Source organism: Siniperca chuatsi, linkage group LG12 (genome assembly GCF_020085105.1).
Source record: "Siniperca chuatsi isolate FFG_IHB_CAS linkage group LG12, ASM2008510v1, whole genome shotgun sequence".
Classification (NCBI taxonomy): Eukaryota; Metazoa; Chordata; class Actinopteri; order Centrarchiformes; family Sinipercidae; genus Siniperca; species Siniperca chuatsi.
In genome coordinates, this window is record NC_058053.1 from 22,017,498 (window position 1) to 22,034,238 (window position 16,741).

Consider the following 16,741-nt stretch of genomic DNA (forward strand, 5'->3'; position numbering starts at 1 on the left):
CAACGCAGTTTCTGTCCCGGCTGCCTCCCTGCGACCAATCAGCTCCTTGCAGGGAGAGGGGTGGGGGGGTGACGGAGGGTCCTCCAGCCTGATGTAATTACAAACACACAGCATAAAGTGAAATGAGACACACTCCCTATACATATGGCCCCTTCTTGTGAAAATGTTGGCCCGCGTGTGGATGGATTTTATCATAATCGCACACATTTTAAGCCACTTTTAGCCTTTCATAAGTGTAGTAATTTGTACTATTCAGGATCCGGAAACAGTAATACAAGAAATCAGACTTCATTTTAATGATTTAGCTACATAAATCGGGCTATAATTAATTCGCTTTGTGCCGAAACTGTGACTTAATAACTGTTGTTTAATTTTTTTTTTTAATTTAATATCCTATAATTTTTATTAATTTATACAATATTTATTTTGATTAAAAAATCGGTTCCTCGTCTCTCATTCTCATTTCTGTTATTAAACCCTCCGAGCTGTAGGCCAACCATAAAATCACGTCGCCCCTTCAAATGAACACTAATAACGGGTCGAAGCCTAATAAGCAGCGCAATATGTCTCCTGCTTACAGTTTTGGTGTTAATGTGGTGTTTTCCGTTTTTACCCGCTGTCGACCAGCAGCTGCCGTTAAACTGCATCTTTAACGTTAATTAATGAAGTGTGCAAAATTGTTTTTAACGGTTATGATCCGTAACATTTCAATTAGTCTGCCCTGAGCGATCGCAGTGTGGCCTGCTGCTGGCGCTCAGGCGGCCTCTGACTGACATAAGGGCCCAAACCGGTGATTTGCTCTCGGACATAACTGAAACTGAAAGCAGCATTGTTCCGAAATATGATGAGTGGTCTTGTGCAGTCAGACTCAATCAGCGCTAATTGCCTCTACAAGCTTATCAGTTTTTTTTTAGACTGGACTCGAAATATCATTTCTGTAGGCCTATTTGGTTATTGATAAAATATTTGAAATAACTCTAATAACGTTAATAGCTTATTCTGCAGACTCAGCTCTTTAGGATGAATCTAAAAGGTGGGTTTTAATTTAATTGCCAAGTTTGTTACCAGAACATTTAGGATTTTCTGAAGTTTAATTAAAACAAAAACAAGCGATACATCAAACAAACTGTAAAATCAGCAACCTTCACTTATATAAAAAAATGCTTAATTAAAAATAACCTTAATAAATAGTAAATGTGTTGAAATTGTTTTATCTATCTATAGATGTGGTCAGTTATAGTTCCAGTTAGTTTCCAGATCTAAGTGTGTTTCTGTGCCGTTGCCATGGTTACCATGCAGTTTAATATACCTTGCGCACTGATTTAGAATGCTGACAAACAGTTGACCGGAACTCCTTTTCGATTTTAACGGTCAACTGTCAGCCAATCAGAAACGAACATTTTTCGTTACAGTAACCGTCAGTCAGGTCACGCACGTCGGTCCGCGAGCACAAAATGAAGGTCGTTATACCTGAGGGGAGTGTTATCACACACACAGGCCCCCCGCCCCCCATCGTTATATTACAGGCCTATTTGCTTGTTTTTTCCGTCCTCTGTCCGTTGCCCTCGCGTGTTTACGCCTGTTAAATAAGATTATGGTAATGAAGGCGGTTAAAGTGGCATTTTAAATCAGGAGGTTTGTATCTGTGCCACCATTTGCTTCATTAGACATTCCCACAGTCTCACTGTTGCACATGATTCACAATGAGACAAACTTCCTCTTCAGCTGTGTTTCTTTCACATCGTGAATCATTATTTTAAAAGTCAGTTAATTAGCTAGTAAAGTGATTGACATCTATCAGGACTTCTGGAGGCTTTGTGGTATTCTGAACCCTCACCAGGCTGTCTCAGAAATCTTAATAAATCTCCTAATCTTAAACCACAGATTTAAAAAGAGTCTCAACCTTTTATGACACAATTCATTTTCAGGTCCAATAACTTTATGCAACAGAGTTGTCAAGTTGTCACAAGATAGAAATGCTCTTAATCTGTTTTTAAAAGCCTTGAGGGAACTCCAAATGGATTATATTCAAAAGATAAACCTATTAAAAGAATATATGCATATAATCAGCTTGAGAAATATCCTGTAAGCCCATATTGGGGCCCAAACCAAGGTAGAGAAACTCTGCACTGGACACAAACATTAAATAAATTGGCAAATAATCTGAAAATGCAGAGAGAGATACAGTTACATATCATACAAACTCAATGTGTGATTTGTGGCAGTCAAGTATATTTCCTTCATTATTTTCTCCAAAAAAACAAACAAAAACAAACAATACAACCATGTGACTCCCACATGAGAATTAATCTGTTGCTTTAACAGCATCCACTCTTCTGGTTTCTGGCTTTCTACCAGATTTCTGAACCTGGCTGCATTTGCTTCCATTCAGCCAAAAGAGCATTAGTGAGGCCCAGCACTGATGTTGGGTGATAAGGCCTGGCTCACAGTCTGCGTTCCAGTTCACCCCAAAGGTGCTGGATGGGGTTGAGGTCGGGGCTCTGTGCAGGCCAGTCAAGTTCTTCCACACCAAACTGGGAAAACCATTTCTTTATGGACCTGGCTTTGTGAACGGGGGCATTGTGATGTTGAAATAGGAAAGAGCCAAACACAAACTGTGGACTTAACTTTGGATATCGTTGTATGCTGTAGTATTAAAGTTTTAATTGACTGGAACTAGGGCCCAAACCTGTGTATGTGGACACAGGTGTTTTTAACATTTCCTCTTCCCTTCCAACTTTGACTCTCACCAACTACACCATCATCTCCCTCTCTTTCTGTCCATCAGTCTGGGTGGCGGTAGGCCCAGTGCCGTGGTGAATACCAATAGTGAGGAGGAGCATATGTGAGCCATACTTAATCCTGCTAATCTGCCTCCAAAATAAAAAAGAAAGGGAACAAAAAAAAAAACAGAAGAGAGAGGAGGGTGGAAAAACACGAGAGAAGGTTTCTCTTTCTGTCTGGGGAGCTGACCGGCTGAGGCCAAATGAACTGAAAGACATGAATAATGTCCTGGCACTCCCCCCCGATCCCTTTCTCTGCGAAATCTTGGAACGAAATGAAGCAAAATTCTCGCTTTTGTTGAAATCTGTAGTGAGGAACGTGAGATGCCGCCTGTCACCACCACTGCTGTTACTGTGTGTGTGTGTTTGTGTGTAACGTTGTCGCGTAGTTAGATTCACACGCAGCTCTCCTGCAGCAGTGATTTACTGTATATACAATGGCAAAGTTAAGTGCCAATACAGGAAGTGGAGTGAAATTCTAAAAAAAAGTTTTTACATGAGTCTTGCATCCTGTCTCGTTCAAGTTGTCAGAATCGTAGCGTTTATTATTTAGAGTTAGTGATACAGATCTGATGTTCTCTGTGAAGAAAAACACATTATGGACAATAGACAATATGTTTCCCCCCCAAATGTTTTTGCCAGTGCAAACTAGTTGAACAAGCATATAATTTGTGGGAGATACTGTTTGTGTGTTCCTAGGTCACAAATCTGCAAGTATCAAACTCAGGTGCCTCATTTTTCAAGTTCAAAAACAGGAAAAAAAGACACAAAGGACGTATGCGCTAAAAATCTCCAAAAGAGGCCAGTTTATAAAGAGAACAGCTGTATGCTGTAAGTGCAAAAATTAAAAAGTGCAGAAAAATAAACATTTCATCAGTTCTGTTAACACAAGTCATCTCAGAGGAACATTTCGAGAAGAGCAGTCACCATAGGACCACAATCAATCATTCAAAAAGAGGAAGGTGACCAGAGTAGAGCAATAATTACCACAATCATCAGATGTTGTGTTTATCACAATAAACATGAGAAAATTCTAAAAGAATAAACTAAATGAAGGCACAGAGTCAAATTTATTCTAGCCTAGAATGATATAAAGTTTGAAGGTATAAATAAATCCACCTACATTTTGTAGGTGTCTGTCTTCCCTCTCTTGACTGGTGTAACTGTTGAATAGGAACAAATAAAGTCATCTTGTTTAATATTTGGTGACAAAATCCTTTACATTCAGTGACTGTTTTGCATATCAGACCCACAGACATCTTGGTATCTTCCCAGGTGATGCTCTGTCAGGCCTGTAGTGCAGGCAGCTTCACTTTCTGCTTGTTTCGGGGGTACCTTGCCCTCCTCTGATCTTCACCAGGTAAAAGATGATCAATTGGATTAAGGCCGTGTGACTGACTTGGCCAATCAAGAACTGTTTGGGCCTAAAAGCTCCTTGGCTGTCATGTCTGCATGTTCAGAATCAATGGGTCTCCTGCAAGAACATTTTCATATTCTTATCCTAAAACTCTCTTACTTTTTTTCTGTGTGGTTTGCTCGTACAAGTGTTCCAAGTCAGATTAAGCAAACTACACAAACTTGTTGTAAATTGCTTGTTTCAGCCTGATGAACACCACCTGTTCACGAGGAGGTGCGCATTTGTGAAATTTGACCATTAACCATTAACATTGACTGTTCTGCTCTGTTTGTGGGCAGTTTTCATTCATAAAAATGGGAAAGAATGTAAAAAGAACTTCACACTGCAGAGCTTCAAGTCCCACTGTCAGAAATCAGCAGTGAAAAAGTTAGCAAGATTAGCAGTGTCAGTAGTTGTTTTAGAAAACCAGAAACAAAAAACCCCCAAAAATTAATAGTACAGCTGTGAATGACGTGTCATCAGAGCAGCGCTCTACTTGGATGCTAATAAACGTTGTGCCAATGCAAAGCAGTCATGGAAATATATATATGAGATATATTACAAGAGAATACTATAGCCTACAGTAGGTGATGTTACATTGTCATATGTTATAACAGAAGATAGTGGACAGAGACCTGCATAAAGACCCTTAGGCATAAAACCTCTCAGTAAATGGGCCAACCATGATGATGATGATATGGTGAAAAGAATATCAATTTTGCATTAAGTTTGTCTTAGTTATACATTTTATTTTAGTTAATTTCTGTATCATATTTAAGCTCCAAATTCATTGAGATCTTAAGTCAAATAAGTGTTTTTTTTTCCTCTGTGGAGAATGGTAAACACTAGCAGCTCTGTGTGGCTGTACTTAAATACAGCAATGCTTTGAGGTAAACACTAACATCCATCCACATGGTGACAGGCTCACAATGACAATGTTAGCATGCTAACATTTGCTAATTAGCACTGAACAAAAAGTGCTGCTGAGGCTGATGGGAATGTCATTAGTTTTGTAGGTGTTTGGTCATATTACAATTTTGACCTGATGATGGCGCAAGAGGAAATGTTAAGGGATCACTAAAGTTATTATAATCCATCCAAAACCACAAATGTGAACCTCATGGTGGCGCTAGAGGACAGGTCAGAGACTTTATCCTCTGGGGGCTATGAATGTCTGTACCACATTTCATGAGAATCCATTCAATAGTTGTTGAGATAATTAACTCTGGACCAAAGTGGTGGACCGACCAACAGATAGCTCGGTGGCTAAAAACAATTAAAACACCAAGGTACAGAGTAAATATACATATGAAGGCACATGAGAAAATAATCTGAAAATGTTAAAAATATAAGTACTCAAAAAAGTCATTTATAAACAGTTACAGTTCTACCTAACCTGAGATCCTTAGGGGAGGACTTCCAAAGTCTCTGACTACAATCGTCTGATCAACCTGGTGATTAATCTGCTGACCTTCCTCTGTACAGATCTGTACAGGTAGCCTACATGTGGGGTGAAGAGCAGGCGCAGGCCATCTAACACACGATGAACTATGTAGATCCTGGCTGCCGAGGGAGTCTTCAGGCCTCTGTGTCTCAGGGGCTGGACAGTGTTAGGTTATGCTGGATGGGGGCTTTATCTCTACAACAGCTATTAGGAGGTAATTAAGTCCTAACACTGCAGAGCCTCCCATGGTTACTATAACATAACTGCAAATGGGAAGCTTACAAGCTCCTTTAGACGGCATGACAAATTGAATGGAACTCATTGGGCTTCGGCTATTATTCCAGCAGCCCCATCTGGCTGGGAAAAGATAAAGGGGATTTGCTGGAGGTTGTGAGGGGTTGAGCCTCCATGCTCGGTGTGTGTGAGTGTGTGTGTGAGGGATAAGGAACGAGAGGGGGGTCCTGGTCCAGTGTAAGGAGTGTTTTGAGGGTTCCAGGGGGATTTTTTTCCTCCTCTTTGGTCTGAGCTTCAATTCAACAGGCAGCCTGAGATTTGCTTTGGCCAAATGTTACAAATGTTTCGACAACCTGGTCTCTGATCCTCGAGGGTCACCCAGGAGGGCACGGGGGTACAACGGCTTTACGGCCAGAGACTTAACAAAGCAGCATGGGGATGAATATATTCACACTTGTATTCACTCCCTGGGCCTCCAGATGCTTGTTTTAGGGAGACGGAGACTAGACTGAGCCGCACACTGCCCAAAGCAGGCCAGCTGGTGGTTTGTGTCCATAGTACGTCCGTGACCAAACTTGTGTGGACAAAAAAGTGTCACGTTCACTGGAGTGATGCTTTCAATTGTCGACATGGGGGAAAAAAATTACTTTAAGACTGTTGAAAGTTTTATTTTAAAGATGTTAGAAAGTTCTGGAATTTATTTAGACCGTGAAATTTCACCTTTGTTTCCATGGTTTCAAATGAAAGCAACAATTGAACCACAAAATAATCTACACATACTTTTTCTTAAAGTTTTAAGATTGTGTCAGTCATAAGTGGAAACTATTGTGCATCAATGTGAATGGACTAATCCTGCCAAGCTCTAATTTCTAATCTGATTTGGCCCCTGTTTTATTTTAGGTTGACATGTTTGTGTCACAAAGCAAGCAGTATAGTCCGGACAGATGAAAGATACTGTAGACATAGTGACATGTTAGAAATATTATGAGCCAAATGTGACGGTGTCTGCCCCCTGACCACTTAAATTAATAAAACCAGAAGTTAACAGAAGAGGAGTTATACATAAAAACCTAAACAAAAACGCTGTAATAGCACAACAAAATAGGAGAATTAAATGTGGACTCTTAAACATCAGATCTCTGTCATCTAAAGCTGTAGTGGTGAACGAAATAATGTCAGAGTATCATATTGACTTATTTTGTGTTACTGAAACCTGGATGGGTCATGAAGAATATGTTAGCCTAAATGAATCCACTCCGCCCAGTCATATTAATACTCACATTCCTCAGGGACCGGCCGAGGAGGTGGAGTTGCAGGCATCTTCGACTCAAGCCTATTAATCAACCCTAAACCTAAACTAAATTATAACTCATTCAAAAGCCTTGTTCTATCACACCCAACCTAGAAAACATGACAGCCAGTTTTATTTGTAATAGTGTACTGCGCTCCTGGTCCTTATTCTGAATTTTTATCTGAATTCTCAGAGTTTTTATCAAGTTTAGTCCTTAAAATAGTTGAAGTAATTATTGTAGGTGATTTTAATATTCATGTGGACACTGATAATGATAGCCTTAGTACTGCATTTATCTCATTATTAGATTCGATTGGCTTTTGTCAGAGTGTACACAAAGCCACTCACTGTTTTAACCACACCCTCGACCTTGTTCTGGTATATGGCATTGAAATTGAACATTTAATAGTCTTTCCACAGAATCCTTCATTATCGGACCATTACTTAATAACTTTTGAACTGCTATTACTGGACTACACGCCATTAGGCAAAAACTTTTACTCTAGATGTCTATCTGATATTGCTGTGGCTAGATTCAAGGAAGCGATTCCATCTGCATTTAAATCAGTGTTATGTCTCAATATAACAGATGAATCCTATGCAAATTGCAGCCCCTCCCAAATTGACCATCTAGTTCATAGTGCTGCAGGCTCACAGCGAACAACACTCGATTATATCGCTCCTCTAAAAAAGAAGATAATAAAACAAAGAAGGTTAGCTCCATGGTATAACCCCCAAACCCGCAAATTAAAGCAAACATGAAAGGAAATGATGTTCCAACAACCTGGAAGAATCTCTTTTAGTCTGGCAAAATACTCTTAAAACATATAGGAAAGCCCTCTGTAATGCCAGAGCAGCTTACTACTCATCATTAATAGAAGAAAATAAAAACAACCCCAGGTTTCTTTTCAGCACTGTAGCCAGGCTGACAGAGAGTCATAGCTCTATTGAACCATGTATTCCTATAGCCCTCAGTAGTAACGACTTCATGAGTTTCTTCAATAGTAAAACTTTAACTATTAGAGAAAACATTCATCAAGTCCTGCCTTCAACCGGTACCGACTTATCTTCAAACACAGGAACCTTAGAAACAACTGTACAACCTGATATATATTTTGACTGCTTTGCTCCTATCGACCTTCTTCAACTAACTTTGATGATTTGATTTGATGATCTAAGCCATCAACCTGTCTCTTAGACCCCATTCCAACTAGGCTGCTTAAAGACATTTTACCCTCAGTTAGCACTTCTTTACTGGATATGATCAATCTGACTTTATTAACAGGCTACGTACCACAATCTTTTAAAGTAGCTGTAATTAAACCGCTTCTTAAAAAGCCCACTCTTGATCCCAGGGGTTTTAGCCAACTATAGACCTATATCTAACCTTCCCTTTCTCTCTAAGATCCTTGAGAAAGCAGTCGCCAATCAGTTGTGTGACTTTCTAAATAACAATAGTTTATTTGAGGATTTTCAGTCAGGATTTAGAGTGCATCACAGCACAGAGACAGCACTGGTGAAAATTACAAATTACCTTTTAATTGCATCAGACAATGGATTTGTCTCTGTACTTGTCTTGTTAGATCTTAGTGCTGTGTTCGACACCATTGACCATCACATCCTATTACAGACTGGAACATGTAATTGGCATTAAAGGAGCCTCACTAAGATGGTTTAAATCCAATCTATCAGATCAATCTCAGTTTGTACATGTTAACGGTGAGTCCTCTGTGCGAGCCCAAGTTAGTCACGGTGAGTTCCACCTCATATATGCTTTCTCTAGGCAATATTATTAGGAAACACTCCATAAACTTTCCTTGTTATGCGGATGATACCCAATTATATCAATTGATCAAGCCAGATGAAACTAACCAGTTAACTAAACTTACAAGCAAGCATGCCTTAAAGACCTACATAAAGACCTGGATGACCTGCAATTTTCTAATGTCTATATTGGCATTGCCCTGGCCTCCAGCACCACCATAAGGAACCTCAGAGTTATCTTTGATCAGGATTTATCCTTTTAACTCCCACATGAAACAAACTTCAAGGACTGCCTTCTTTCACCTACACAACATTGCAAAAATCAGGCACATCCTGTCTCAAAATGATGCAGAAAAACTAGTGCATGCATTTGTTACTTCTAGGTTGGACTGTTGCAATTCCTTATTATCAGGCTGCCCGAATAAGTCCCTTAAGACTCTCCAGTTGATCCAGAATGCTGCAGCACGTGTACTGACAAGAACTAGGAAAAGAGATCATATTTCTCTGCACTGGCTCCCTGTAAAATCCAGAATAGAATTTAAAATCCTTCTCCTCACCTACAAAGCTCTTAATGGTCAGGCACCATCATATCTTAAAGATCTCATTATACCTTATTAACCGACTAGAACACCACGCTCCCAGAATGCAGGGTTACTTGTGGTTCCCAGAGTCTCCAAAAGTAGAATGGGAGCCAGAGCCTTCAGTTATCAAGCTCCTCTCCTGTGGAATCAGGTCCCCGTTTGGGTTCGGGAGGCAACACCATCTCCACATTTAAGAGTAGGCTTAAGACTTTCCTCTTTGATAAAGCTTATAGTTAGGGCTGGCTCAGGTGAGCCCTGAACCATGAATGAATGTAGGATTTATTGCAAGACTGTTGTATTAGACTGCATTAGTTTTAGCTACGTGTACCTAATAAACTAAGTGTGTGTCTAACTCAGGCTATATCCACACTAATACAAGGTACAATATAGATTTATTTATTATTTTACAACACAGGGTTGTGAAATGAGTTTTAAGTTGCAGTTCCCTTTATGCTACTCACAGAAACAGACAAAAATGATATACAGTAAATGATGAATAATAATAAGTCATAGAAATAAATGTTTTTACATGGTAGAGCACTGAGGATGTATTAAGGAGTCTTATAGCCTGAAGGAAGAAGCTGGTCTGCAGGTGAATTTGAAAATGCTAATTACATGTCAGATGAGGTTATATCCACACTGGCATTTTCTGGTTGCTCTAAAAGCTCACTGTCCACTCTCAAACTCTTCTTCTTCTTCTTCCCATTTTGGGTGGCACACAACAAAATTGCTTTAGCACCACCATCTGGTCTGCAGTGCACATTGTTTTCTGCAAGTTAAAACTCTGTGTCTCTGCAACTGTATTTGATCCCTGAATTTATATTTCTGTCTTGTTGAACTCACAATACAGTGAGTATACATATCTGTTTTTGTTGTCAGGAAACTGCAATTGTATAAAATTGTGATTTGATCCTAGGTAATTCTTGTAATTCTTGTGCTTACATGGTGTTCTTACATCATAAACATAAAGATATGTTAATGTTTCTACAAGGAAGTAGTCAAAACATTTTAACCCGTGAGGTTTGCCTAAATTAAAACAAATGCACTATTATAAATTAAATTTGGTTGAATGTTTTCACCGATTTGTAACGCTGTTGGACTGGCAAACTGCTTTTAAGGTAGGTAGACACCTTATTGTGAAGGATTCAGTTGTGTGCATTGTACATGGATTATTTTCATAACAGGACACTCTTTTTAAAAATGACTACAATGACCAAAAAGACAAGAGTCTATGGAATCTATGGAAACATATATAACACGCATATAACATTGTTATATTCATGTAACTTTTAATAACACCAGCAGTTCATGAAAGTTCTCCATTGGGTTGTAGTGTCTCGTGGGGAGAACAGTGGGTGATAAAAGGTTAAAAATCTCTCTTTGCATCCTCTCCTTTGCATAAAATAAGAGTCTAAAGTCTAAAGACGCATTTTCAAATCTATCCAACCTGGAGAGCGTTTTCAAAAAGTTTTCAAAGGTGGAACAAGTTGGCTTTGTGTGGATGTACGGCCTAAACAAAAAGAAAATGTATCTGTGTTACTGTGCACGAGGCTTCAGTCCTGCTGAAAGTAACTGATAGCCCTACAGTATCCTCAGTGCTGCATCACAATGGGTGTAAAGGGGTCTAATGATGGGGATCTGCCAGGATTAACAGGCTCTTATTCAGATGCCAATTGTCAGAAGGCCGGAGACAATAGGCTGAGGAATAACAATGGTGTACACAAGTAGCCCAGGCTATTCCCATTCTGCTGCAATTAGCGTCATATGAAGGGACTGAGAGGCTGGGTTACATTCCTTTACTCTCACTATCAGTCTCCTGATCCACAAGCTCATCATCCCTAACAAAGGGGCGGACTACTTTATTACCACCCCACTGCTAACCAGCTGTCAGAAGACTGCCTGAAGACTGAAATAGTGACATGATCCAGGGTCTCAATTAGAGATGGCTGTTTAGATTTTACAAATGTATTGTACGAATGTTACAAAAACATACTACTCATCAAACTAAATGTTCAGATGTGGGTACTTGGAGTGGACAACAGTAAGTATAGATCAACGCTGAACCAATTAGTAGCTCTCTGGGATCTAATGGACGTTTAAAATGGACATTTTTGGGTAATAACTTTAACATTCACTCACAGTTTAATTTACAAATGTGTGCATTTAACTTAAAATGGTTAAACTGGGGATTATTGTGGTAGACAGGTAACCTGTTCACCACCCCAATGTGTGCTGGAATAGGTGCCAGCCCTCAACAAGACAAAAATGTATAGAGGAAGGATGGATAGATGGATAGATACTATGTGCCCAAGATTGCAGCAAGAACAATGTTTTCATAACCAACAGGTATAATGGCCAAACTATGGTAAGTGTAACTTTACTTATCAAGTACTTTATTCCTTGACTGCTCACAGGCAAAACTCTCATCATCAGAAAAATGATAGCATTGGTTGTTCAAATACTTGGAATAACCTTTGTTTATATTTTCCAGACAAGTTACCTCTTGCAGCTATGCAAATAATGACTGTCGTTTAGTGTATAACGTTCATATGGCCACAAAAACTCTTAGGGAGGAGTTTGGGGTGGATGGTGGGCATGCAAACTGGGTGACTTTGACACCACAGACTTCATTTTCATGTCCCATCTCCTGACAGAGAGGGCTGAATTCCCTCACACTGTCAGCACTAATTGGAGAGACAATGTTTTGGTCACTGACCTTCATCAGGCATTCCAGGCGTGCCTCTCCTACCAACAATCAACGTATTTTATTTTAACCTTGAAGGTGATCTTTCCCTGAACTTAACCAAGTAGTTCTGTTAACCTAAACTTAACCAGACCTTAATCATAGAAGTGGCAGGTCAATTTGACAGGCACTGACAAACACTCTGGTTTTTCTCTTTTAGGAATGAGGACTTGTTGCACAGTTAAGAGTAGGCCTGTTTGAATGGCATGGACTGAGTAGACGTTAACGGACTTTGGGACTGAGAGAATGGACAGGTCTCCAGAGCAGGGCCACAGGGCCCATGGAGCTGGAGAGGGGGGGGGCACTTGGCAACTCGACACACTAGCTCTCCTTCAATTCTTCGGCAATTATGCTGTCATCAAGCCGTTTTGCCTTTTTGAGAATGAAGAGAGGAACACAAATAAGAGCCACACTGGTTTAATTAAACTAATACCAATTCATGTTCCAGCAAGATGCTTGAGGTGTCATTAGGAGAAGAAGGACAGAAAGGGGTCTGTTCCTGTGTGTGTCAATGAGCGTGAGCGTATGTATGTATGCCCATTATGTATGTGAGAAATTTTGAGTATGTGTGTCCGTGTATTTGTGTGGGTGTGTACCCTCACTTCCAGTCCATTGAGCTGCAGTGCTGTTGCATACTCTCTGCTGCCCTGGTTTTGGTCCAACAGAACAGAATGTGTGGAGGGAAGGAGGGAGGCGATGGGAGAAAGCAGAAAAGAGGAGGAGGAGGAGGTGGGGGTCTGCTTGGAGGGGGCTGTTTGTCACTGTGAATCGGCTCAGGGTGGTTCACATCATCTGGCCATTGATGGCTGCCCCTCCCCTGTTGTAAAACAAGCTCCTGTGGGCCTGCCTGAACACTGAGGGCATTGTGTCTCACCCTTGCAGGAAACATACCACCCAAAGTGCTGCTACCCCCACCACCATCCACCCACAGCATCCCCAATCCTTCTTCTTCTCTCTCTGTCCATCTTCATCTTTTCCTTCCTTGCCACAGGACATGATGTTAACCTCGAGCTGGAGGTGAATCAGCAGAAACCTGGAGGAGACGAATACAGGACGAGGGAGAGTATGATCATTTGAAAGCAACAGGTAGGATTAATGAGGCTGGACTGAAGGATGGAGGGAAAGACGGAGTCAGCAGCAAGTGGAGGAGGCTGAGGGAGGTGCAGAGAGGAAGACGGATTTGAAGGGCTGGTGTAAAGGGGGTGTTGCCCATGGTTTCCGTAATATGGAGGGCTAATGGGAAGATTGATGGATTGAGACAGCAAAACAAAACAAGGGGTGGTGATAAAATGTAGAGTGGGGGATAGAGCAAGTAGGGATCGAGCTGAATGGTGTCTTGAAGCCTCAATTCTGAGGATGTGTGAGTGTGTGTGTCACAAGGCCAGGAGAAGGAGGAAAATTTACTGCCTTTGGGGGCAGGGAGTGGGTGTGACTCGTTCCCTAATTACCAGGGAGGTCTCGGGAGCTTTGGGTACAAGACAAGTGTGAAGGGTGGGAGAATGAGACAGGATACAAGGGGTTAGTGCAGGTCAATGCTGACCACCTAGGATGCCCCTTGCAAAAGACATGCACCCCCATTCCATTTCAACCCTCCCCGAGTGCCCTGGCTGAATGCTATAAATAAATATCGTGTCTTCTCCTCTAAAAGCTGATAATTTACTGCCCACCCATTCCGTTCTGCCCATTTCTTCTCCATTTCTCAGCGCCGTTGCCAGGCGGTGAATGGAGCTCGTCCTTTGAGTTTGGAGGGCCAGGCCTGTGTTTTTTGGAGGGGCTGTCCTCAAAGTTTGGAGCACCCTGGAGTGGACACATACACACACACACACGATTATATGTTAAATGCGACACATGCTCCTTTATCAGCCACCTCTAAAACTGCTACCCACATGGCAAGAATTTGAGGGATTCTTATGGGAGTAACCTGTTGTTCAATACAGGCGAGCGAGAGCTAACTCTTTTCTTTCCTAATTAAATCTGAGACTAACAGGTGCTTCAGATGATTCTTAACTCTGGTTCAGAGTCGAAGGCAGACATGTCAGTATGTGTGCTCTCTTCATTCTCCTGCGTTGTTTCTTTGCATATTCCTCCACTGAGACTGCACTGGTCCATATGTTGGAACAGATAAAATGTTTTTTCTTGAACTCTTGATCTGGTTATTTAATTTGTGGTACCTCTAAATGTTTCATATCATATGTACTTTGTAGATATTTTTTGTGTAGATTTCATAATACCAATATGTAAAGTTTTTAGTCATATTTTTGTAAAAAATAAGCCCTAAAAGCATGTTTGCAATGTGCACAGGAAGGAAGCCACAATGCGAAATGCATTGTTCACTCAAGAAGTTCTTTACCACCAAGAAAATGAACTGGGGCAACCTGGTGTAGTGGTTAAGACACAGACCATGTAATCGCAATGGCTCTGGTTCAATTCTGACCTTTGTTGCTTTTTGTACCCCCCCCCCATCAAAGGGAAGAGGTCAGAGTGGATGGATCTGCATCAAAAATGTCCCATTGGACTTTGTTGCAACGATGTCGCAGCATTCCCAGATTTCAGCATTCATTTGGTGAGTACAATGTTTTCTCATCTGATAGAAACAATGGCCAAAGCTACGAAAATAAGACCCAAGTTGTAATAAATAGGAATTATCTGTTAAGCTAATGTTTTTTTTGTCATGTAAACTTAACCAGACTTTAACCATGGAAGCAGCAGATGGAATGGTCATATGGGTCATTTTTGGTAGTTTAGGTACTGTATGAGGACTTGTTGCTCCATCCCTATAGTGCTTAGTATTCTCCACAGAGTCCCTCCTCCACATTATCTTATTTTTTTCCTTCCACACTTTCTTTCTCTTTCTTGAAGCCATCTGCTTCCCTGGCACCCTTGCCTGCATGACATTCACCTGGAGGAACAGAAAAAAAGAGGACAACAAAGAAAAACACAGAGAGAGCATGCAACTAAGGCAGATACAAGTCTTTAACTGCCAGTGCTGCCATGGTGCCATTCACTCAACTACTGTAACTCGACAGAGGACTGAAAGTGAAAGACTGAAAAAAACCACAAGAATCAGAGAGAAGGAGAGTGCGCTGGCAGCTTCTCTCTGCCTCTGCTGCCATGGCAGAGTCAAACAGACTCAGCTCGAAATTGTAACCCTAACAGGGGGTACAGGGAGGGCAGAGAGGGATGGGAGTAATGGAAGGGAGAGGCTCTATCAGGGAGGAAAATAGTGTCTGTATTCCCCAGTACATCACTGTTGTTGAGAAGCTCGGGCCTTGCCAGTAAAGTGAAGAAACAGCAGTGGCAGCTGCACCCAGTTCAGTGCCTGCTGACAGAGAGGAGGCTTTTGTTTGCAGCACAGGCAGCACAGTGAACAGCATAGGGTGGCATGGTCTGGAATGTAACATTATTGTTTTGTTTTTTAAATGGGGCACACTGAGGAGGCAATTCAGAAAGACATTTTGTTTGAATGTATGTGTGTGTGCACATACTATAATGCATGTGTGCCAGTTATAGCCAGTACTGACCTATAGGCAAGGCTCGTAGTTTTAAGTCTGATTTTTTTTTTGCCTACAAATACCTGTACCTTGTGGCATCAGGGAAATGTAAGTTACATTGTGTACAGTGTAAAGTCAACACAAACTTCTTGCAGAGAATGTGCAAAATTCAGATAAAATAAGAGAAAGGGTCAATACTAACTAAGAAATTAAGAGTCCTACAATGGAATGTTTAATTAAAAAAAGAGAAAGTTATGTATGCGATCATGTGTGCACTAGCTAACATATGATGCAATGCATGTTTACTTATGTTACCTCATTAATAAATTGACAATTATTTATCGATTGCTTCTGTTGTACTTCGATGTTTTTTTTTACTAAAGTAAGGATGGCTGTCACACAACAAACAACAGTCTTTGAAAAACGTCCATCTTGGCCTGAGAAAAACAGTTAAAAGTTTCTGTTACAAGAAATAAAGTGATGCCAGCAGCAATTCCCATCTTAAGTGAATGCAGCATAAATCGGACTAAATGCAGTATTAAAAATAATGAGCACTACCTATAACACGAGGCAGACAGTCATAAACAATGTCTGTCTGATGATCACTTTGGACTAATGTCACATGATGCAATGATCATGCGTATGCACACACACATGTACACACACACACAGCTATTTTTCACTATCCAACAGTTAACAAGTCAACACCTGACTTCAATCTGGCAGCACCTGCAGTGTGCTCACAAGTGCATGTGTGCATGTTTACTTGTTTGTGTGTGTGTGTGTCCCTGCATGGATGCGTGTGTGTGAGTTTAACAGGCAGGTGGTAATGAGGCAGACTGTGCTGTACTGGCTTCTATAATGAGGTGGCAGGCAGTGAGGTATAGGGCCAGTACCACTAATGGGCCCCTATAGCCTCTAATAAGCAGTAATTATAGTGTGTGTTTACCAAGTGGCTCCAACGCGGTTGAAAAGGTTACCTTCACACATAGCTACTCCACTGCTGGCCCTCCC

At 40.9% G+C, this 16,741-nt stretch overlaps 1 long non-coding RNA gene across 1 annotated transcript; it reads left to right on the forward strand.

Annotated features, from left to right (window-relative positions):
* Positions 1–13,204: 13,204 nt before the first annotated feature.
* LOC122885081 lies at positions 13,205–16,112 on the forward strand. Its single transcript, XR_006380041.1, has 3 exons — positions 13,205–13,322; positions 14,705–14,799; positions 15,096–16,112. It is a non-coding gene; the product is annotated as an uncharacterized LOC122885081 (long non-coding RNA).
* Positions 16,113–16,741: the final 629 nt, after the last annotated feature.